General features: G+C 46.1%; 1 long non-coding RNA gene across 1 annotated transcript in view; it reads left to right on the top strand.

Annotated features, from left to right (window-relative positions):
* The window catches only part of LOC135568885 (uncharacterized), a 40993-nt gene extending 29754 nt beyond the window's left edge, over positions 1–11239 (top strand). Inside the window, exon 2 of the long non-coding RNA XR_010462759.1 lies at positions 9939–11239. This is a non-coding gene — a long non-coding RNA (uncharacterized LOC135568885). The remainder of the gene's footprint in view (positions 1–9938) is intronic.
* The last annotated feature ends 13559 nt before the right edge of the window (positions 11240–24798 follow it).

Raw genomic sequence — 24798 nt, forward strand, 5'->3', positions numbered from 1 at the left:
TTACCTGGCCCAGCCAGACTTCACTGTGCTTCCCTGGCCCAGCCAGACTTCCCTGCCAGACTTCACTGTGCTTCCCTGTTCTAACCTGGCCCAGCCAGACTTCCCTGTTCTAACCTGGCCCAGCCAGATTCCCTGTTCTAACCTGGCCCAGCCAGACTTCACTGTGCTTCCCTGTTCTAACCTGGCCTAGCCAGACTTCACTGTCTTCCCTGGCCCAGCCAGACTTCACTGTGCTTCCCTGTTCTAACTGGCCCTGTTCTTACCTGGCCTAGCCAGACTTCCTGTTCTTACCTGGCCCAGCCAGACTTCACTGCGCTCCCCTGTTCTAACCTGGCCCAGCCAGACTTCACTGTGCTTCCTGTTCTAACCAGACTTCACTGTGCTTCCCTGGCCCAGCCAGACTTCACTGTGCTCCCTGTTCTAACCTGGCCCAGCCAGACTTCACTGTGCTTCCCTGTTCTAACCTGGCCCAGCCTGACTTCACTGTGCTTCCCTGTTCTACTTCCCTGTTCTTACCTGGCCCAGCCAGCTTTCCTGGCCCAGCCAGACTTCACTGCCCAGCCAGACTTCCCTGTTCTACTTCACTGTGCTTCCCTGTTCTAACCTGGCCCAGCCAGACTTCCCTGTTCTAACCTGGCCCAGCCAGATTTCCCTGTTCTAACCTGGCCCAGGACTTCCCTGTTCTAACCTGGCCCAGCCAGACTTCACTGTGCTTCCCTGTTCTAACCTGGCCTAGCCAGACTTCCTGTTCCCTGGCCCAGCCAGACCCTGTGGATATTTCCTGGCCCAGCCAGACTTCACTGTGCCTTGGAGCCCTGTTCTACTTCACTGGCTTCCCCAGCCAGACTTCCCTGTTCTAACCTGGCCCAGCCAGACTTCACTGTTCTTCCTGTTCTAGCCAGACTTCCTGGCTTACCCCAGCCAGACTTCACTGTGCTTCCTGTTCTAACCTGGCCCAGCCAGACTTCCTGTGCTTCCCTGTTCTAACCAGACTTCACTGTGCTTCCCTGTTCTAACCTGGCCCAGCCAGACTTCCCTGTTCTAACCTGGCCCAGCCAGACTTCACTGTCTTCCCTGTTCTAACCTGGCCCAGCCAGACTTCACTGTGCTTCCCTGGCCCAGCCAGACTTCACTGTGCTTTTGGCCCAGCCCCTGTGTTCCCTGGGTAAAACAGACTTCCCTGTTCTACTTCCTGTGCTTCCCTGTTCTAACCTGGCCCAGCCAGACTTCCCTGTTCTAACCTGACTTCCCTGTTCTAACCTGGCCCAGCCAGACTTCACTTGTCCCTGTCTTACCTGGCCTAGAGCCAGACTTCACTGTGCTTCCCTGTTCTAACCTGGCCCAGCTAGACTTCACTGTCTTTCAACCCTGTTCTAACTTCACTGCATTCCCTGTTCTAACCTGGCCCAGCCAGACTACCCTGTTCTATTTCACTGTGCTTCCCTGTTCTAACCTGGCCCAGCCACACTTCCTGTTCTAACTGTGACTTCCCTGTGCTTCCTGTTCTAACCTGGCCCAGCCAGACTTCACTGTCTTCCCTGTTCTAACCTGGCCCAGCCAGACTTCCCTGTGCTTCCCTGTTCTAACCTGGCCCAGCCAGACTTCACTGTGCTTCCCTGTTCTAACCTGGCCCAGCCAGACTTCCCTGTTCTAACCTGGCCCAGCCAGACTTCCCTGTGCTTCCCTGTTCTAACCTGGCCCAGCCAGACTTCACTGTGCTCTCGTCTCCTACAGTGCAGGAGGAGGGGCGGCAGCCCTCAGCCTCTGAAGTGTTTTACATTAGTTATGTCCAACCCGGTGTCTCCTAGCGCCTGGCTTCATACATTCTGATGAGAGATCGCGAGAGAGAGGTGCTGTGATGTCAAGGAGAGACAGACCCCTCCCCCCAAGGATTCTACTATTCCCAATAGCTCCCCATTATTATATTATTCACCTCTATAGACAGAGTGGTGGATATTGTCCCTGAGGTAAAACAGATTAGAGACAGAGTGGTGGATATAGTCCCTGAGGTAAAACAGATTAGAGACAGAGTGGTGGATATTGTCCCTGAGGTAAAACAGATTAGAGACAGAGTGGTGGATATTGTCCCTGAGGTAAAACAGATTAGAGACAGAGTGGTGGATATTGTCCCTGAGGTAAAAACAGATTAGAGACAGAGTGGTGGATATAGTCCCTGAGGTAAAACAGGTTAGAGACAGAGTGGTGGATATTGTCCCTGAGGTAAAACAGATTAGAGACAGAGTGGTGGATATTGTCCCTGAGGTAAAAACAGATTAGAGACAGAGTGGTGGATATTGTCCCTGAGGTAAAACAGGTTAGAGACAGAGTGGTGGATATTGTCCCTGAGGTAAAACAGATTAGAGACAGAGTGGTGGATATTGTCCCTGAGGTAAAACAGGTTAGAGACAGAGTGGTGGATATTGTCCCTGAGGTAAAAACAGATTAGAGACAGAGTGGTGGATATTGTCCCTGAGGTAAAAACAGATTAGAGACAGAGTGGTGGATATTGTCCCTGAGGTAAAACAGGTTAGAGACAGAGTGGTGGAATTGTCCCAGGTAAAACAGATTAGAGACAGAGTGGTGGATATTGTCCCTGAGGTAAAACAGATTAGAGACAGAGTGGTGGATATTGTCCCTGAGGTAAAACAGATTAGAGACAGAGTGGTGGATATTGTCCCTGAGGTAAAACAGGTTAGAGACAGAGTGGTGGATATTGCCCCTGAGGTAAAAACAGATTAGAGACAGAGTGGTGGATATAGTCCCTGGTTAAAACAGATTAGAGACAGAGTGGTGGATATTGTCCCTAGGTAAAACAGATTAGAGACAGAGTGGTGGATATTGCCCCTGAGGTAAAACTATGTGTGGGTAGTAACTGAGTTAGCAGTCTTTTCAACTCAAGCCCACACACTTCTCATTCACACTGTACATGGTGTGACGTCATGAACACTCAGCAGCTCTGTGTCTTTGGTTGAAAGCAGTAGGTGTTATGTGTAAACACAGCAGACATGTATGAGTTAGGACATTCACTCTACCAACACCATTATCCCAGTGTATGAGTTAGGACATTCACTCTACCACCACCATTATCAGTTAGGACACATTCACTCTAGGACAGTCATCACCATTATCCCAGTGTATGAGTTAGGACATTCACTCTACCACCACCATTATCCCAGTTGGGACATTCACTCTACCATCAGGGTTCACTTATCCCAGTGTATGAGTTAGGACATTCACTCTACCACCACCATTATCCCAGTGTATGAGTTGGGACATTCACTCTACCATCAGGTCTCCAGTGTCAGAGATTATCCCAGTGTGTGAGTTAGGACATTCACTCTACCACTTCACCATTATGTCTAGGACCCAGTGTATGAGTTAGGACATTCACTCTACCACCACCATCCCATCTTAGCAGAGTCATTGTCTCTCTCTTCACTCCTCTCATCACAGAGGGATGATGTTCCTCTCATAGTTCAGGCACAGCAAGATAGATCAGCCTTTCATAATGGATGATCAAGACAGTGTCCACTGCAGAGTCCTCCTGGATTGAGACAGTGTCCTCATTCCCCCTGTGATTGAGACAGTGTACCCTCCTGGACAGATTCCCCTCTGTGATTGAGACAGTGTACCCTCCTAGACAGATTCATTCTGGACAGATTCCTCCTGTGATTGAGACAGTGTACCCTCCTAGACAGATTCCTTCTGGACAGATTCCTCCTGTGATCAAGACAGTGTACCCTCCTAGACAGATTCCTTCTGGGATTCCCCCTTGATTGAGACAGTGTTCCCTCCCTAGACAGATTCCTCCTGTGATGAAGACACGTAGGGGATAGGAAGGGTCTGGGGGGCACACACACATTGTCTCTCTCAGAAGAGCCTCTGATGTGCTCAGAGAGGACAATGGGACCGTGTTTCCAGCTGCAGGCGGCTGCAGGGCTGAGTGGGCGAGAGAAAGAGGAGAAGGAGAGTCTTCATCAGGATATATATATATATATATATATATATATATATATATATAAATGTCAGAGGCACACCAGGGACAGAAGGTTGAGAAGTCAGTAGAGAGAGACAAGGGAGAGTCAGAAAATCTTGAAAGTCCATCAGAGATGAGGTTGGATTTACAGAAGAGAGGCTTACTTCCTCGCTCATCCGCATTCATCCATCCCTGACACACACAACCTTCAGACAGGTCTGTCATCAGGGGTTGAGCAGCGTGCTAGAAGGGACATGTGGTACAGTATCTCACCGGTAATAATGCTCTTTAATGATCTAGACAGAGTCAAGCTGATACCGACTGAACAGGCGCTTCTTTCTCTCTCTAATTCGCCACCTGGAGAAATGGACTGGAAATTGATAGTTGCCAGAACTGACTGAATTTCTTAGAAGCACAGTCGGTAATGTAATTAAATAAAACATATATCTCAATCCTCTCAGAAAGGACATCTTCTGAAGTAGATCAATCTAATCTACACTATATATGTCTTCATCAGGGTCTCACTGTGTCAGAGAGGACAATGGGACATGTCCACTAGTCTTCATCAGGGTCTCACTCACTGGGACATGTCAGAGGGTCTCAGGACAATGGGACATGTCCACTAGTCTTCATCAGGGTCTCACTGTGTCAGAGAGGACAATGGGACATGTCCACTAGTCTTCATCAGGGTCTCACTGTGTCAGAGAGGACAATGGGACATGTCCACTAGTCTTCATCAGGGTCTCATTGTGTCAGAGAGGACAATGGGACATGTCCACTAGTCTTCATCAGGGTCTCACTGTGTCAGAGAGGACAATGGGACATGTCCACTAGTCTTCATCAGGGTCTCACTGTGTCAGAGAGGACAATGGGACATGTCCACTAGTCTTCATCAGGGTCTCACTGTGTCAGAGAGGACAATGGGACATGTCCACTAGTCTTCATCAGGGTCTCACTGTGTCAGAGAGGACAATGGGACATGTCCACTAGTCTTCATCAGGGTCTCACTGTGTCAGAGAGGACAATGGGACATGTCCACTAGTCTTCATCAGGGTCTCATTGTGTCAGAGAGGACAATGGGACATGTCCACTAGTCTTCATCAGGGTCTCACTGTGTCAGAGAGGACAATGGGACATGTCCACTAGTCTTCATCAGGGTCTCACTGTGTCAGAGAGGACAAGGGGACATGTCCACTAGTCTTCATCAGGGTCTCACTGTGTCAGAGAGGACAAGGGGACATGTCCACTAGTCTTCATCAGGGTCTCATTGTGTCAGAGAGGACAATGGGACATGTCCACTAGTCTTCATCAGGGTCTCACTGTGTCAGAGAGGACAATGGGACATGTCCACTAGTCTTCATCAGGGTCTCACTGTGTCAGAGAGGACAATGGGACATGTCCACTAGTCTTCATCAGGGTCTCACTGTGTCAGTCAGAGGACAATGGGACATGTCCACTAGTCTTCATCAGGGTCTCACTGTGTCAGAGAGGACAATGGGACATGTCCACTAGTCTTCATCAGGGTCTCATTGTGTCAGAGAGGACAATGGGACATGTCCACTAGTCTTCATCAGGGTCTCACTGTGTCAGAGAGGACAATGGGACATGTCCACTAGTCTTCATCAGGGTCTCAGTCTTGTGTCAGAGAGGACAATGGGACATGTCCACTAGTCTTCATCAGGGTCTCATTGTGTCAGAGGACAATGGGACATGTCCACTAGTCTTCATCAGGGTCTCATTGTGTCAGAGAGGACAATGGGACATGTCCACTAGTCTTCATCAGGGTCTCACTGTGTCAGAGAGGACAATGGGACATGTCCACTAGTCTTCATCAGGGTCTCACTGTGTCAGAGAGGACAATGGGACATGTCCACTAGTCTTCATCAGGGTCTCACTGTGTCAGAGAGGACAATGGGACATGTCCACTAGTCTTCATCAGGGTCTCACTGTGTCAGAGGACAATGGGACATGTCCACTAGTCTTCATCAGGGTCTCACTGTGTCAGAGAGGACAATGGGACATGTCCACTAGTCTTCATCAGGGTCTCATTGTGTCAGAGAGGACAATGGGACATGTCCACTAGTCTTCATCAGGGTCTCACTGTGTCAGAGAGGACAATGGGACATGTCCACTAGTCTTCATCAGGGTCTCACTGTGTCAGAGAGGACAATGGGACATGTCCACTAGTCTTCATTAGGGTCTCACTGTGTCAGAGAGGACAATGGGACATGTCCACTAGTCTTCATCAGGGTCTCATTGTGTCAGAGGACAATGGGACATGTCCACTAGTCTTCATCAGGGTCTCACTGTGTCAGAGAGGACAATGGGACATGTCCACTAGTCTTCATCAGGGTCTCACTGTGTCAGAGGACAATGGGACATGTCCACTAGTCTTCATCAGGGTCTCACTGTGTCAGAGAGGACAATGGGACATGTCCACTAGTCTTCATCAGGGTCTCATTGTGTCAGAGAGGACAATGGGACATGTCCACTAGTCTTCATCAGGGTCTCACTGTGTCAGAGAGGACAATGGGACATGTCCACTAGTCTTCATCAGGGTCTCATTGTGTCAGAGAGGACAATGGGACATGTCCACTAGTCTTCATCAGGGTCTCACTGTGTCAGAGAGGACAATGGGACATGTCCACTAGTCTTCATCAGGGTCTCATTGTGTCAGAGAGGACAATGGGACATGTCCACTAGTCTTCATCAGGGTCTCACTGTGTCAGAGAGGACAATGGGACATGTCCACTAGTCTTCATCAGGGTCTCACTGTGTCAGAGAGGACAATGGGACATGTCCACTAGTCTTCATCAGGGTCTCATTGTGTCAGAGAGGACAATGGGACATGTCCACTAGTCTTCATCAGGGTCTCATTGTGTCAGAGAGGACAATGGGACATGTCCACTAGTCTTCATCAGGGTCTCATTGTGTCAGAGAGGACAATGGGACATGTCCACTAGTCTTCATCAGGGTCTCACTGTGTCAGAGAGGACAATGGGACATGTCCACTAGTCTTCATCAGGGTCTCACTGTGTCAGAGAGGACAATGGGACATGTCCACTAGTCTTCATCAGGGTCTCACTGTGTCAGAGAGGACAATGGGACATGTCCACTAGTCTTCATCAGGGTCTCATTGTGTCAGAGAGGACAATGGGACATGTCCATGAGCCTACTGTCTCACTGAAACCTGACTGAATGAGTTCAGTGTTCAGTCTAGTATGGACACACTAGGAATCAGTGTTCCATTTGGGAGCAGGATAAGTCTTCATCAGGGTTCAGATGAATGACAGGAAGGAGAAATGTCTCTATCTCACAGGTTCAGATGAATGACAGGAAGGAGAAATGTCTCTATCTATCAGGTTCAGATGAATGACAGGAAGGAGAAAGTCTCTATCTACAGGTTCAGATGAATGACAGGAAGGAGAAGGTAGGTCTCAGATCAGAAGGACAGGAAGGGAAAGGTCTCTAGGGGTTCAGATGTGTGACAGGAAGGAGAAAGGTCTCTATCTCACAGGTTCAGATGAATGACAGGAAGGAGAAAGGTCTCTATCTACAGGTTCAGATGAATGACAGGAAGGAGAAAAGTCTCTATCTACAGGTTCAGATGAATGACAGGAAGGAGAAAGGTCTCTTCTCAACTGTCTGAAGTTCTGAGAGTTAAACATGTATAAATAGAATCCCTTGAATGGGAAAATCAATGATGTCATAATGAGTGGACTGGCAGCCATATTGAGTGGGCTGGCAGCCATATTGAGTGGACTGGCAGCCATATTGAGTGGGCTGGCAGCCATATTGAGTGGACTGGCAGCCATAATGAGACTGGCAGATGAATGACAGGTGGACTGGCAGCCATATTGAGTGGACTGGCAGCCATATTGAGTGGACTCAGGCAGCCATATTGAGTGGACCGGCAGCCATATTGAGTGGGACCGACAGCCATATTGAGTGGGACCGACAGCCATATTGAGTGGGACCGACAGCCATATTGAGTGGACTGGCAGCCATATTGAGTGGACTGGCAGCCATATTGAGTGGACTGGCAGCCATATTGAGTGGACTGGCAGCCACATTGAGTGGACTGGCAGCCACATTGAGTGGACTGGCAGCCATATTGAGTGGACTGGCAGCCATATTGAGTGGACCGGCAGCCATATTGAGTGGACCGGCAGCCATATTGAGGGGACCGGCAGCCATATTGAATGGGACCGACAGCCATATTGAGTGGACCGGCAGCCATATTGAGTGGGACCGACAGCCATATTGAGTGGGACCGACAGCCATATTGAGTGGGACCGACAGCCATATTGAGTGGGACCGACAGCCATATTGAGTGGACCGGCAGCCATATTGAGTGGGACCGGCAGCCATATTGAGTGGACAATGAGCCATATTGAGTGGACCGGCAGCCATATTGAATGGGACCGACAGCCATATTGAGTGGACCGGCAGCCATATTGAGTGGGACCGACAGCCATATTGAGTGGGACCGACAGCCATATTGAGTGGGACCGACAGCCATATTGAGTGGGACCGACAGCCATATTGAGTGGACCGGCAGCCATATTGAGTGGACTGGCAGCCATATTGAGTGGACTGGCAGCCATATTGAGTGGACTGGCAGCCATATTGAGTGGACTGGCAGCCATATTGAGTGGACTGGCAGCCATATTGAGTGGACTGGCAGCCATATTGAGTGGACTGGCAGCCATATTGAGTGGACTGGCAGCCATATTGAGTGGACTGGCAGCCACATTGAGTGGACTGGCAGTCATATTGAGTGGACTGGCAGTCATATTGAGTGGACTGGCAGCCATATTGAGTGGACTGGCAGCCACATTGAGTGGACTGGCAGCCATATTGAGTGGACTGGCAGCCATATTGAGTGGACTGGCAGCCATATTGAGTGGACTGGCAGCCACATTGAGTGGACTGGCAGTCATATTGAGTGGACTGGCAGTCATATTGAGTGGACTGGCAGCCACATTGAGTGGACTGGCAGTCATATTGAGTGGACTGGCAGCCACATTGAGTGGACTGGCAGCCATATTGAGTGGACTGGCAGCCATATTGAGTGGACTGGCAGCCACATTGAGTGGACTGGCAGCCATATTGAGTGGACTGGCAGCCACATTGAGTGGACTGGCAGCCATATTGAGTGGACTGGCAGCCATATTGAGTGGACTGGCAGCCACATTGAGTGGACTGGCAGCCATATTGAGTGGACTGGCAGCCATATTGAGTGGACTGGCAGCCATATTGAGTGGACTGGCAGCCACATTGAGTGGACTGGCAGCCACATTGATTGGACTGGCAGCCACATTGAGTGGACTGGCAGCCATATTGAGTGGACTGGCAGCCATATTGAGTGGACTGGCAGCCATATTGAGTGGACTGGCAGCCATATTGAGTGGACTGGCAGCCATATTGAGTGGACTGGCAGCCATATTGAGTGGACTGGCAGCCACATTAGTGGACTGGCAGCCATATTGAGTGGACTGGCAGCCATATTGAGTGGACTGGCAGCCATATTGAGTGGACTGGCAGCCACATTGAGTGGACTGGCAGCCATATTGAGTGGACTGGCAGCCACATTGAGTGGACTGGCAGCCACATTGAGTGGACTGGCAGCCACATTGAGTGGACTGGCAGCCATATTGAGTGGACTGGCAGCCATATTGAGTGGACTGGCAGCCATATTGAGTGGACTGGCAGCCATATTGAGTGGACTGGCAGCCATATTGAGTGGACTGGCAGCCATATTGAGTGGACTGGCAGCCATATTGAGTGGACTGGCAGCCACATTGAGTGGACTGGCAGCCATATTGAGTGGACTGGCAGCCACATTGAGTGGACTGGCAGCCATATTGAGTGTCCCCGTAGCTCACAACAGATGATAACTCACTTCCTCTACAGTTCTCTATAATGTAACCTTGGCTAACTCTCTGCTGTCTCTCTACAGGAGCAGCTGTCCCTCCAGCAGAATGGGTCCGTCCCCTCCTCAGGCGTGCTGACTGTATCCTGGAGCCCCTGGAGCCTGGACAGAGAGGGGCTGAAGCTGTTGTCTATCGGCCTGGCTGTGGTGGCTATCCTAGTGGTCTTCATGTGGGAGAAACTCCACTGAGACCGAGGGGCTGGAAGACATGGACCTGGGCCTGTATTTATAGAGCGTCTCGGAGGAAGAGTGCTGATCCAGGATCAGTGCCTTCCTTTACAATCATCCTTATGTTCTACAAGGCAAAACTGATCAGCATTCATACACCGAGACTCTTTATGAATAAGGGACCTGGATCAAATACATATGGAAATTATTTCCAAGTACTTTGTACTGGGCAAACTAAATCAAGCGTAGCTCGAGTATTTGAAAGAATTTGACATATTTATTTGGCCCTATAGGTTTGGTTGAAATGGGTTTTGGATGGGTCCTAGTTTAGCTTTATATGAGGAAAAACTTCTCAGTCTTGGACAAAGACGGATGGATTCTGGAGCTGCATGTGAGAGTTAGGAAGAGGAGACGAGGGAAGGAAACAAGGACAGGAGATAAGGAGAGGACAGGTTAAAGACATGTTGTGTGATACTCTGATTTAAGATGGTGGATATCTTTAATTAAAAGTATTTATTTTGACCACAATGAAACAGACACAGAGGAACAGGTATATTTGTTGGTAATGAGTTTAGATCACAGTAAAAGCCCTCTCTGTGTCTGTCCTACTGTCGTACCACATTGTGATTGTTTATCCAAACATTTTTTTGTTTTTTTTTTCTCTCGTGTTTCTCTATTTGTATTTCTGCTTTTATGGTTTTCCATTTTAACGTCAGTCTACTACTGAGTAGATGGAAGACCCCTTTGTGCCCTGGTATGAAGTAGTTAGGGAACAGGGTGCTATTTGGGATGCTGTGATGTTACAGTGTGAAACTGCATGTTGTTTGGTTCTATTCATGTACATCTCAGCAGTGGATCATCTCCTATCCCAGGGGACTTATTGTCTGGCCTAGATCTCTGTCTGGCCTAGATCCCTGTCTGGCCTAGATCCCTGTATGCCTCTCAAATGGCACCCTTTTCCCTTTATACTTTTCACCAGGACCCTATAGGGTAGTAGTGCACTACTTTTCACCAGGACCTATGGGGGGGAGGGAGGGGTCTGGCCAAAGGTTGTGCACTATATAGAGAATAGAGTGTCATTTGGGACACAGTCTTGACAGTGTTTTCTCATCTTTGTTTGCAGGGTAAAGCTAACCTTAATAAACGTTAATAAACCACAACTCCATGCTCTCTGTCTGTCTGGCTTTTTCGTTGTAACTCTGCCTAGAAGGCCAGCATCCCAGAGTCGCCTCTTCGCTGTTAACGTTGAGACTGGACAGAGGAACTCTGCCTAGAAGGCCAGCATCCCAGAGTCACCTCTTCACTGTTAACGTTGAGACTGGACAGAGGAACTCTGCCTAGAAGGCCAGCATCCCAGAGTCACCTCTTCACTGTTAACGTTGAGACTGGACAGAGAAACTCTTCCTAGAAGGTCAGCATCCCGGAGTCGCCTCTTCACTGTTAACGTTGAGACTGGACAGAGGAACTCTTCCTAGAAGGTCAGCATCCCGGAGTCGCCTCTTCACTGTTGAGACTGGACGAACTCTTCCTAGAAGGTCAGCTGGTGTTTCACGGATAACTATTGAGACTGACAGAGGAACTCTGTCAGCCAGTTGAGGACTTGTGAGGCGTCTGTTTCTCAAACTAGACTCTCTAATGTATTTGTCCTCTTGCTCAGTTGTGCACCGGGGCCTCCCACTCCTCTTTCTATTCTGGTTAGAGCCAGTTTGCTATGTTCTGTGAAGGGAGTAGTACACAGCGTTGTACGAGATCTTCAGTTTCTTGGCAATTTCTCACATGGAATAGCCTTCATTTCTCAGAACAAGAAGAGACTGACGAGTTTCAGAAGAAAGGTCTTTGTTTCCTGCCATTTTGAGCCTGTAATCAAACCCACAAATGCTGATGCTCCAGATACTCAACTAGTCTAAAGAAGGCCAGTTTTATTGCTTCTTTAATCAGAACTACAGTTTTCAGTTGTGCTAACATAACGGCAAAATGGTTTTCTAATGATCAATTAGCCTTTTAAAATGATAAACTTGGATTAGCTAACACGACGTACCATTGGAACACAGAAGTGATGGTTGCTGATAATGGGCCTCTGTACGCCTATGTAGATATTCCATAAAAAATCTGCCATTTCCAGCTACAATAGTCATTTAAAACATTAACAATGTCTACACTGTAATTATATAACTTTAATGGACAAAAAAATGTGGTTTTCTTTCAAAAACAAGGACATTCCTAACTGACCCCAAACTTTTGAGCGTTAGGGTATATCTGAGTCTATGTTCAACATGTACCTCTGTCAGCCTGTATATATCTGAGTCTATGTTCAACATGTCTGTGAGCCTGTATATATCTGAGTCTATGTTCAACATGTACCTCTGTCAGCCTGTATATATCTGAGTCTATGTTCAACATGTACCTCTGTCAGCCTGTATATATCTGAGTCTATGTTCAACATGTCTGTCAGCCTGTATATATCTGAGTCTATGTTCAACATGTCTGTCAGCCTGTATATATCTGAGTCTATGTTCAACATGTCTGTCAGCCTGTATATATCTGAGTCTATGTTCAACATGTCTGTCAGCCTGTATATATCTGAGTCTATGTTCAACATGCTTAATTTAATGGGAACGCTGGCCTGTATTGATGGGATGCATGATGGTTGGTGGCAGTGCTGTATGTTGTTGATAGAATGGATGATGGTGGGGTGTAGGTCCTGTATGTTGTTGATAGAATGGATGATGGTGGGGGTGTCGGGTCCTGTATGTTGTTGATAGAATGATGGGGGTGTAGGTCCTGTATGTTGTTGATGATGGATGATGGTGGGAGTTGATAGAATGGATGATGTATGTTGTTTATATGTTGTTGATAGAATGGATGAGGGTGGGGTGTAGGTCATGGTAGATGTGGTGACCCCCAGTCCTCTGTAGTAATGGTAGATGTGGTGACTCCCAGTCCTCTGTAGTAATGGTAGATGTGGTGACTCCCAGTCCTCTGTAGTAATGGTAGATGTGGTGACTCCCAGTCCTCTGTAGTAATGGTAGATGTGGTGACCCCCAGTCCTCTGTAGTAATGGTAGATGTGGTGATGTGGTGACCCCCAGTCCTCTGTAGTAATGGTAGATGTGGTGACTCCCAGTCCTCTGTAGTAATGGTAGATGTGGTGACTCCCAGTCCTCTGTAGTAATGGTAGATGTGGTGACTCCCAGTCCTCTGTAGTAATGGTAGATGTGGTGACTCCCAGTCCTCTGTAGTAATGGTAGATGTGGTGACAGCCCTCTGTAGTAATGGTAGATGTGGTGACTCCCAGTCCTCTGTAGTAATGTTAGATGTGGTGACTCCCAGTCCTCTGTAGTAATGGTAGATGTGGTGACTCCCAGTCCTCTGTAGTAATGGTAGATGTGGTGACTCCCAGTCCTCTGTAGTAATGGTAGATGTGGTGACTCCCAGTCCTCTGTAGTAATGGTAGATGTGGTGACTCCCAGTCCTCTGTAGTAATGGTAGATGTGGTGACCCCCAGTCCTCTGTAGTAATGGTAGATGTGGTGACTCCCAGTCCTCTGTAGTAATGGTAGATGTGGTGACCCCCAGTCCTCTGTAGTAATGGTAGATGTGGTGACTCCCAGTCCTCTGTAGTAATGGTAGATGTGGTGACCCCCAGCCTCTTGGATAAACAGAAGTACAGCCCACAGGAAGTAGTATTTGATGAAATGACACCACCATCCTTTCTCTTCACAGATTAGCTAGCTGGGTTTGAGTAGAATTTCACTGACGTTCCAAATCTTCTTCTTATTTTTTTAATCCCTGTTTTTATTGAAGAACACATAAATAATAGTTTAAATAAAACATGAAAAATAAGAACATCTGGCAGGTACAAGCACACGTCATACTTTCATCAGATTAGTTACTGTTACATCATCTTTTTGAATTAGACCATTTTTCAGGTACGAAACCCGTTTTTCTCCAGTGTTTCTGGCTTCTCTCCTCATGAATTCTTAAAGCCAGGGGTTTACACGCTCCATACAATGTATTTCTGTAACCATGTCTATCCAATGTGTCACGGTGGGAGGGTCTTTTTTTTGTAGACATCTCCTTGTGAAAGCCTTTTTTACTGACTTTAACTGGTGCTTTTCTCTATTGGGGAAGTATTTTCACCCAATGTCATCAGGTATTTTCACCCAATGTCAAAACCCCATTATTTTCCCCAATGTTAGATCTTATTTCTCCTTTGTAAGTTTCCATTTTGCGAGGCAGGACCAAAAGATGGGCGTGTGATCCGCCCTTGATAGCCTGCGTTCTCATCCAACAAGGGTTTTTGGGAACCAGTCTTGTTTTGATTTCAGTTTAGGTCTTATGAATGAAACGTATATCGTTCTTCCAACAGAATTCTCTCTCCCAAGTCCTTGAGTTGGTAGAGATTTGTTGAGTCTCTAATATGTTCAACCTTGTTTCATCAGTTATTTCAAAGTTACCTTTGAGGATATAGAATACCCAAGTAAAGATTTGAAATCATAGGCCTCCCGGGTGGCGCAGTGGTTAAGGGCGTTGTACTGCAGCGCCAGCTGTGCCACCAGAGACTCTGGGTTCGTGGCCAGGCTCTGTCGCAACCGGGGAGGTCCGTGGAGCGACTCACAATTGGCCTAGCGTGGTCCGGGTTAGGGAGGGCTTGGCCGGTAGGGATATCTTTGTCTCATCGCGCACCAGCGACTCCTGTGGCGGGCCGGGCGCAGTGCACGCCAACCAAGGTTGCCAGGTGCACGGTGTTTCCTCCGACACATTGGTGCGGCTGGCTTCCGGGTTGGATGCGCGCTGTGTTAAGAAGCAGTGGTTGGGTCGTATATCGGAGCACCTGTTTGTACACCTGTTTGTACACCTGTTACACCTGTTTGTACACCTGTTACACCTGTTTGTACACCTGTTTGTACACCTGTTACACCTGTTTGTACACCTGTTACACCTGTTTGTACACCTGTTGGAACACCTGTTTGTACACCTGTTTGTACACCTGTTGGAACACCTCTCCTGAATTTTCAGGGATGAAGCTGAGATCGTGTGCAGGCCAGCTCAGCAGTTTCACCTCTCTAACTAAATGAATTTACTACCCTAAACCATGTCTTAAGAGAGAAATTAATCCACTGAATTTTGTCTTTTGATATTTTTACCATGTTTGTTACCCAAAACTGACTGTATGGGTATCTCAGACGGTTTCCACTAATTGGTCTTTTGACCAATCAAATCATATTCTTTTCACGTCAGATATTTTTCAGAGCTGATCTGATTGGTCAAAAGACCAATTACTGAAGAAGAAAAAAGATCAGAATTGGGCTACCTGTTTATACACCTGTTTGTACACCTGTTTGTACACCTGTTTATACACCTGTTTGTACACCTGTTACACCTGTTTATACACCTGTTTGTACACCTGTACAAACAGGTGTACAAACAGGTGTTCCAACAGGTGTACAAACAGGTGTTCCAACAGGTGTACAAACAGGTGTACAAACAGGTGTTCCAACAGGTGTACAAACAGGTGTATAAACAGGTGTTCAAACAGGTGTATAAACAGGTGTATAAACAGGTGTACAAACAGGTGTATAAACAGGTGTACCAACAGGTGTATAAACAGGCGTACAAACAGGTGTACAAACAGGTGTTCCAACAGGTGTATAAACAGGTGTATAAACAGGCGTATAAACAGGCGTACAAACAGGTGTATAAACAGGTGTATAAACAGGTGTACAAACAGGTGTACAAACAGGTGTATAAACAGGTGTATAAACAGGTGTTCCAACAGGTGTATAAACAGGTGTATAAACAGGTGTGTATAAACAGGCGTACAAACAGGCGTACAAACAGGTGTACAAACAGGTGTATAAACAGGTGTACAAACAGGTGTACAAACAGGTGTATAAACAGGTGTATAAACAGGCGTACAAACAGGTGTATAAACAGGTGTATAAACAGGTGTACAAACAGGTGTACAAACAGGTGTACAAACAGGTGTATAAACAGGTGTATAAACAGGTGTACAAACAGGTGTATAAACAGGTGTACAAACAGGTGTATAAACAGGTGTACAAACAGGTGTATAAACAGGTGTATAAACAGGTGTACAAACAGGTGTACAAACAGGTGTATAAACAGGTGTATAAACAGGTGTACAAACAGGTGTATAAACAGGTGTATAAACAGGTGTACAAACAGGTGTACAAACAGGTGTATAAACAGGTGTACAAACAGGTGTATAAACAGGTGTACAAACAGGTGTATAAACAGGTGTACAAACAGGTGTATAAACAGGTGTACAAACAGGTGTATAAACAGGTGTACAAACAGGTGTATAAACAGGTGTATAAACAGGTGTACAAACAGGTGTATAAACAGGTGTATAAACAGGTGTTCCAACAGGTGTATAAACAGGTGTACAAACAGGTGTATAAACAGGTGTATAAACAGGTGTATAAACAGGTGTACAAACAGGTGTACAAACAGGTGTACAAACAGGTGTATAAACAGGTGTACAAACAGGTGTACAAACAGGTGTACAAACAGGTGTATAAACAGGTGTACAAACAGGTGTATAAACAGGTGTATAAACAGGTGTACAAACAGGTGTACGAACAGGTGTACGAACAGGTGTACGAACAGGTGTTCCAACAGGTGTATAAACAGGTGTACAAACAGGTGTATAAACAGGTGTACAAACAGGTGTATAAACAGGTGTTCCAACAGGTGTATAAACAGGTGTACAAACAGGTGTATAAACAGGTGTATAAACAGGTGTTCCATTTTGTTTTGCGTCACCTGTTTAAATCTGCTCTCCTGAATTTTCAGGGATGAAGCTGAGATCGTGTGCAGGCCAGCTCAGCAGTTTCACCTCTCTAACTAAATGAATTTACTACCCTAAACCATGTCTTAAGAGAGAAATTAATCCACTGAATTTTGTCTTTTGGATATTTTTATTGCCATGTCCTTGTTACCCAAAACTGACTGTATGGGTATCTCAGACGGTTTCCACTAATTGGTCTTTTGACCAATCAAATCATATTCTTTTCACGTCAGATATTTTTCAGAGCTGATCTGATTGGTCAAAAGACCAATTACTGAAGAAGAAAAAAGATCAGAATTGGGCTACCTGTCTAAACGCAGCCAGAAGTGTGTGGATGTTTCTGCTTTAATTGACAGCCTCTCGATGAACGCCACGAGACAGCATGGATTGCACCCGTCAACCTAACGATTATATGCCAAACCCATATCAGAATATCAGCAAGGGAGTAATTGACAATCAAGCTTCAAGACTGTGGCCATCGCCTGGGTGTTAACGAGAGGGGATCTGATCTCTTCAGAGCCTGGCTGTACATACAGACCAAGGATGTGAACCTGTAACTGCCAGAATAAAGGGAACACTTGAGGAAACGAGGGCTCAAAGAATACTGAAAGCAGATGCTTCCACACAGGTGTGGTTCCTGAGTTAATTAAGCAGTTAACAACCCATCATGCTTAGCGTCATTGTATAAAAAAAATGCTAGGCAGGCCATTATTTTGGCTTCCATGGCAATCCTCCCATAGGATGACAATGCATCCACAGGACACGATTAGTCACTTGTAGAATCGATGTCAAGGTGCATCGAAGCTGTTCTGGCCCACAGCCCTATTACGGGAAAGGGGAATACCTAGTTAGTTGTACAACCGAAAGCATTCAACTGAAATGATTCAGAGGGGTGGGGGGTGCTGCCTTAATAGAAATCCACGTCATCGGCGCCCAGGGAACAGGGCATTGTGGGAATTGTTGCTCCAACAGAGATGTGATTCACGTAAGATATTATTAGTATATTATTCAAGAATCAATAGGTATTGATCGTTCATTTATAAGTCCAAAAACGAACGTAGCAAGTGTATAGTGTATAGTGTATAGTGTGTAGTGTGTAGTGTGTAGGGTATAGTGTGTAGTGTATAGGGTGTAGTGTGTAGTGTATAGGGTGTAGTGTGTAGTGTATAGGGTGTAGGGTGTAGTGTATAGTGTGTAGGGTATAGTGTGTAGTGTATAGTGTGTAGTGTATAGTGTGTAGGGTATAGGGTGTAGTGTGTAGTGTATAGTGTGTAGTGTGTAGTCCAGCTTTAATGTTTAAAGCACAACAAACCAGTCTTCTCGCTTGTTAATGCAATTAGACAGTTAATTATAAAGTTCATTGTAAAGTTAATTGTAAAGTTAATTGATGGTAAAATAGAGAAATCCATCTTAATAACAGCTTGAAGACAATGGCCATACCAAGAGAGACATCCATCCTGCAGATTTCATTTCCTTGTTACAAAGTGGTTAATGACATCTGCAGTTCCTCCCCCACCATTGAAGTGCTCCGTCTCCACAAGCACATTAGAGGGCTGTTAAGATGAATGTTGTTGACTGGCACAAATGTTGACTTAGGTCCCCAAATGACTTTGAATACCCTCAGTTGATTCAGTCAAAGGCATAAGCCCAAACACTGGCTCGGCTGGCAAGTGACCAACACACTCAATAGAAGCAATCTTTCTCACAATGGGTTGTTGTGAAATCCCAGGGTGCATTGCAACAACGGAGGAGTGTGTGTGTGGGTTAGATAACACCGACGGAGCCATGAAGCCAGCCAGCCACGAGGGCCACACAACTTAGGGACATAGAGTCAGACAGCCAGACTCGAGGGCCACCCAACTCAAGGACACAGCGCACCCCTCGTAGGGAAAACTAAAGCCCTGCATTGAGTATGTTTAATGTTTACTACGATGTGTTTGCCAAGTCATTTCCCTTGGAACAGGCACTATGGTGTGTAGAGCACTGTAAACACAGAGACATCAATGGGTAGAGATGGGAAGGGAGAAGGGTAGAGATAAAGAGGGAAGGAAAGGAAGGAAGGAAGGGAAGGAGAAGGGTAGAGATAAAGAGAGAGGGAAAGGAAGGAAGGAAGGAAGGAAGGAAGGAAGGAAGGAAGGAAGGGAAGGAGAAGGGTAGAGATAAAGAGAGAGGGAAAGAGAGGGAAGGAAGGAAGGAAGGAAGGAAGGAAGGAAGGAAGGAAGGAAGGAAGGAAGGAAGGGAAGGAGAAGGGTAGAGATAAAGAGAGAGGGAAAGAGAGGGAAAGGACGGAAGGAAGGAAGGAAGGAAGGAAGGGAAGGAGAAGGGTAGAGATAAAGAAAGAGAGAGGGAAAGAGAGGGAAAGGAAGGAAGGGAAGGAGAAGGGTAGAGATAAAGAAAGAGAGGGAAAGGAAGGAAGGAAGGAAGGAAGGAAGGAAGGAAGGAAGGAAGGAAGGAAGGAAGGAAGGGAAGGAGAAGGGTAGAGATAAAGAAAGAGAGGGAAAGGAAGGAAGGAAGGAAGGAGAAGGGTAAGAGATAAAGAAAGAAAGAGGGAAAGGAAGGAAGGGAGAAGGGTAGAGATAAAGAAAGAAGGAAGGAAGGAGAAGGGTAAGAGAGAAAGAGAGGGAAAGGAAGGAAGGGAGAAGGGTAGAGATAAAGAAAGAAAGAGAGGGAAAGGAAGGCAGGAAGGAAGGAGAAGGGTAAGAGATAAAGAAAGAGAAAGGAAGGAAGGAAGGAAGGGAAGGAGAAGGGTAGAGAGAAAGAAAGAAAGAGAGGGGAAGGAAGGGAGGGAGGGAGGGAGGGAGGGAGAAGGGTAGAGGGAAGGAAAGAAAGAAAGAGAGAAAGAGAGGGAAAGGAAGGAAGGGAAGGAGAAGGGTAGAGATAAAGAAAGAAAGAGAGAAAGAGAGGGAAAGGAAGGAAGGAAGGAAGGGAGAAGGAAAGAAAGAAAGAGAGAAAGAGAGGGAAAGGAGGGAAGGAAGGACGGACGAACGGAGAGCTCATATTTGTGCATTGAATCCATAAAGAGAGGATTCACTGAATTAGAATGTAATGTGAGTTTCCATCCGATCCTTTGAAACTCTCACAGTTCTGTTAACTGGGCCGTTCATTTATAGTACATTTTTATATGGTTTAAGTGCATCTGGACTCAACAAGATCCTTTCATTAATGAAATTAAAATGACAATATCTGCTTGGCGAAACTTCATTTGGTTCATTTGAGGCTATTGATGTTCACAGTGAGGGTCATTGTGGCTCCAACAGAGACGTGATTCACACAGAGAGGAGCTGAGATGAGGATCTGGCCCACGTTTACATCTGCCCCGGCGTCCCAAATCAGACCCTGTTTCCTATGTGGTGCACTACTATTAACCAGAGCCCGTTGGGGAGTGCACGGTATAGGGTGCCATTAGGGCCCAATCCATGAAAAACCAGTGTGTTCCCTCATCTCACCATGTGATGCTCACTTCCCTATTACCATCAATTATTATTTAATGCCCTTTCATCACATTACACTAACTGGGCAATGAGGTGATGTGATACGGCGCTGGGAATACCTCTTCCTTTCTAGTACAGTGGGACAGCAGCTCTGCTCTTCTAGTACAGAGCAGAGGGACAGCAGCTCTGCTCTTCTAGTACAGAGCAGAGGGACAGCAGCTCTGCTCTTCTAGTACAGAGCAGAGGGACAGCAGCTCTGCTCTTCTAGTACAGAGAGCAGAGGGAACTCTGCTCTTCTAGTACACTGTGGTGTGGAGTGCTCTTTTACAGAGCAGTTGACACTGCTGGTGTTTTAGTGACAGAGCAGAGGGACAGCAGTGTTTTAGTCTGACTCTAGTCTAGTGACAGAGCAGAGGGACAGCAGCTCTGCAGTACTCTGCTCTTTTAGTGAGTACAGCTCTGCTCTTTAGTGCTGACAGAGTACAGAGGACACTGCTCTGTCTTCTAGTACAGAGCAGTGCTACTGTGGTGTTTTAGTGGTGACTACTGCAGACAGCTGTCTGTCTTTTAGTGGTGACTACAGGTGGTGTTTTAGTCTGACTCTTGTTTTAGTGGAACTGACACTGTGGTGTTTTAGTGCTGACACTGTGGTGTGGTGTTTTAGTGTTGACTACTGTGGTGTTTTAGTGCTGACTACTGTGGTGTGGGTGTTTTAGTGGTGACTACTGTGGTGTTTTAGTGCTGACTACTGTGGTGTTTTAGTGCTGACTACTGTGGTGTTTTAGTGTTGACTACTGTGGTGTTTTAGTGGTGACTACTGGTGTTTTAGTGCTGACTACTGTGGTGTTTTAGTGTGACTACTGTGGTGTTTTAGTGTTGACTACTGTGGTGTTTTAGTGCTGACTACTGTGGTGTTTTAGTGGTGAATACTGTGGTGTTTTAGTGGTGACTACTGTAGTGTTTTAGTGGTGACTACTGTGGTGTGGAGTGTTTTAGTGGTGACTACTGTGGTGTTTTAGTGCTGACTACTGTGGTGTTTTAGTGGTGACTACTGTGGTGTTTTAGTGCTGACTACTGTGGTGTTTTAGTGTTGACTACTGTGGTGTTTTAGTGCTGACTACTGTGGTGTTTTAGTGGTGACTACTGTGGTGTTTTAGTGCTGACTACTGTGGCGTTTTAGTGCTGAATACTGTGGTGTGGAGTGTTTTAGTGTTGACTACTGTGGTGTTTTAGTGGTGAATACTGTGGTGTTTTAGTGCTGACTACTGTGTTTAGTGCTGACTACTGTGGTGTTTTAGTGCTGACTACTGTGGTGTTTTAGTGGTGACTACTGTGGTGTTTTAGTGCTGACTACTGTGGAGTTTTAGTAATGACTACTGTGGTGTGGAGTGTTTTAGTGTTGACTACTGTGGTGTTTTAGTGCTGACTACTGTGGTGTTTTAGTAATGACTACTGTGGTGTGGAGTGTTTTAGTGGTGACTACTGTGGTGTTTTAGTGTTGACTACTGTGGTGTTTTAGTGCTGAATACTGTGGTGTTTTAGTGCTGACTACTGTGTGTTTTGTGTTGACTACTGTGGTGTTTTAGTGTTGACTACTGTGGTGTTTTAGTGGTGACTACTGTGGTGTTTTAGTGCTGACTACTGTGTGTTTTAGTGCTGACTACTGTGGTGTTTTAGTGTTGACTACTGTGGTGTTTTAGTGGTGACTACTGTGTTTTAGTGCTGACTTGTGTTTTAGTGCTGACTACTGTGTTTTAGTGGTGACTACTGTGGTGTTTTAGTGCTGACTACTGTGGTGTTTTAGTGACTACTGTGGTGTTTTAGTGTTGACTACTGTGGTGTTTTAGTAATGACTACTGTGGTGGAGTGTTTTAGTTTGACTACTGTGGTGTTTTGTGCTGACTACTGACTACTGTGGTGTGGTGTTTTAGTGCTGACTACTGTGGTGTTTTAGTGCTGGATGCTGTGGTGTTTTAGTGCTGACTACTGTGGTGTTTTAGTGCTGACTACTGTGGTGTTTTAGTGGTGACTACTGTGGTGTTTTAGTGCTGACTACTGTGGTGTTTTAGTGGTGACTACTGTGGTGTTTTAGTGCTGACTACTGTGGTGTTTTAGTGCTGAATACTGTGGTGTTTTAGTGCTGACTACTGTGGTGTTTTAGTGCTGACTACTGTGGTGTTTTAGTGCTGACTACTGTGGTGTTTTAGTGTTTCACTGCTGTGTTTGTGACATTTCCTGACGTTCTTAAAGGATAATGTTTGTTAATTTGTCATTACTCTGTAAATACACTTTTAGCTACCCTATAATATTGAAAAGCAAACAGCAAGATGTTTAAAAAAAAAATTAAAAAAAATAAAATTGAAGCGTTAGGTGATGAAATACATATTAACATACTGGAATAAAGAATGTTTTAGTGTTGTCGTTCTAATTTTTTACGTACTCAGAGTGTCCCCAAAAAGAGAAGGCGTCTGCCTGGAGTCAAGAGAAACACCGTTGTCAAACAAACCATTGGTTTGACTGCGTGCGTCACCGAGGCAACAAGGCAATAATTGAACATTGCGCTGAAATACAGACTGTTTATTATGACGTATACAACCTGAGGCCTAACCGACAGAGAGCCAGTGAAAGGAGCTCTCCACACAACGCTATAACGGACGAATGAACTTTCAACGCCTCAAATAATCTGATGACTTGGCAGCGTTTGCACAGCGGGCGAGCAGCATGCCTGATTCATTGGGTTGTGTGTGTGTGTGTGTGTGTGTGTGTGTGTGTGTGTTTTTGAGTGTTCCTCCTGTTCAAAGCCAACCCAAGGACACGGATAGTGTGAAACACAGTGTGTGTCTGACTGATGTTGTGAGATTCACTCTGAACAGGTGCTGAGACAGGATATCAGGGCCTGTTTAGAGGAAGTAACCCACAGGACACTGGATAGTGAGACAGGATATCAGGGCCTGTTTAGAGGAAGTAGTTGTTATTTACAGAACATAGAGACAGGATATCAGGGCCTGTTTAGAGGAAGCAGTTGCTATTTACAGAACACGGATGCTGAGACAGGATATCAGGGCCTGTTTAGAGGAAGTAGTTGTTATTTACAGAACATAGAGACAGGATATCAGGGCCTGTTTAGAGGAAGTAGTTGTTATTTACAGAACACGGATGCTGAGACAGGATATCAGGGCCTGTTTAGAGGAAGTAGTTGGTATTTACAGAACATAGAGACAGGATATCAGGGCCTGTTTAGAGGAAGTAGTTGTTGTTTACAGAACACGGATGCTGAGACAGGATATCAGGGCCTGTTTAGAGGAAGTAGTTGTTATTTACAGAACACGGATGCTGAGACAGGATATCAGGGCCTATTTAGAGGAAGTAGTTGTTATTTACAGAACACGGATGCTGAGACAGGATATCAGGGCCTGTTTAGAGGAAGTAGTTGTTATTTACAGAACACGGATACTGAGACAGGATATCAGGGCCTGTTTAGAGGAAGTAATTGTTATTTACAGAACATAGGGACAGGATATCAGGACCTGTTTAGAGGAAGTAGTTGTTATTTACAGAACATGGATACTGAGACAGGATATCAGGGCCTGTTTAGAGGAAGTAATTGTTATTTACAGAACATAGGGACAGGATATCAGGACCTGTTTAGAGGAAGTAGTTGTTATTTACAGAACACGGATGCTGAGACAGGATATCAGGGCCTGTTTAGAGGAAGTAGTTGTAGCAGTAGAGAATGATGTGAAAACATGAATGGCTATTGACGTTGATGATGATGATTGAGTATATGATACATGGAATGTTTAGGCACACGTGTATGAATGTGTCGTTCTGCCCCTGAACAAGGCAGTTAACCCACTGTTCCCCTGAACAAGGCAGTTAACCCACTGTTCCCCTGAACAAGGCAGTTAACCCACTGTTCCCCTGAACAAGGCAGTTAACCCACTGTTCCCCTGAACAAGGCAGTTAACCCACTGTTCCCTGAACAAGGCAGTTAACCCACTGTTCCCCTGAACAAGGCAGTTAACCCACTGTTCCCTGAACAAGGCAGTTAACCCACTGTTCCCCTGACCAAGGCTAGTTAACCCACTGTTCCCCTGAACAAGGCAGTTAACCCACTGTTCCCCTGAACAAGGCAGTTAACCCACTGTTCCCCTGAACAAGGCAGTTAACCCACTGTTCCCCTGAACAAGGCAGTTAACCCACTGTTTCCCTGAACAAGGCAGTTAACCCACTGTTCCCCTGAACAAGGCAGTTAACCCACTGTTCCCCTGAACAAGGCAGTTAACCCACTGTTCCCCTAAGGCAGTTAACCCACTGTTCCCCTGAACAAGGCAGTTAACCCACTGTTCCCCTGAACAAGGCAGTTAACCCACTGTTCCCCTGACCAAGGCTAGTTAACCCACTGTTCCCCTGAACAAGGCAGTTAACCCACTGTTCCCCTGAACAAGGCAGTTAACCCACTGTTCCCCTGAACAA

Source organism: Oncorhynchus nerka, unplaced genomic scaffold (genome assembly GCF_034236695.1).
Source record: "Oncorhynchus nerka isolate Pitt River unplaced genomic scaffold, Oner_Uvic_2.0 unplaced_scaffold_1354, whole genome shotgun sequence".
Lineage (NCBI taxonomy): Eukaryota > Metazoa > Chordata > Actinopteri > Salmoniformes > Salmonidae > Oncorhynchus > Oncorhynchus nerka.